The sequence below is a fragment of the Tarenaya hassleriana genome, unplaced genomic scaffold (genome assembly GCF_000463585.1).
Source record: "Tarenaya hassleriana unplaced genomic scaffold, ASM46358v1 Cleome255, whole genome shotgun sequence".
In the NCBI taxonomy this organism is placed as follows: domain Eukaryota; kingdom Viridiplantae; phylum Streptophyta; class Magnoliopsida; order Brassicales; family Cleomaceae; genus Tarenaya; species Tarenaya hassleriana.
In genome coordinates this window covers 4,122-4,621 of record NW_010965821.1, presented here as the reverse complement: position 1 = coordinate 4,621, position 500 = coordinate 4,122, and positions in this window count along the sequence as shown.

The window sequence follows — 500 nt, the reverse complement described above, 5'->3', positions numbered from 1 at the left end:
TGTCACCTCCTCAATAGGAGAGATATCGCTGGGCCCTCTCGTGGAAGTCGGACTATGAAAATGCGTGGCCACGCTATAGATGAAGTTGCATCTATTTTATTAGTCGATTTGCCAAAACGAGAAAGCGGTTGAACTTGAAGGGTGGCTCAAACCATGCCCTTGTTCAACATATGATATCGTGAGATAAAGGATCAGAACTCGAGCTGTTATTGCCTTGGTTAGATCACCTCTAACTCAATTCAACGTGGGCGGTCATGGCGTCTTGCTAGAGGCTAACCATGACTTGTAGATCGGGAATGGTTCTCGAGGCTGTTGCCACTGCGAATGGGCCAACAGGGTCACACACCATTAGGGATTGACTTATATGTAAAGTTTCGGAAAGAAAGACTTGGATTTGGTCGGAAAAACCGTTTTCGGATCAAATCAGAGTGTCGGGACGTTTTCAGCCTTCTGACTCGGACCGAGTCAGTATTTGACTCGGACCGAGTCAGTTCCATGCG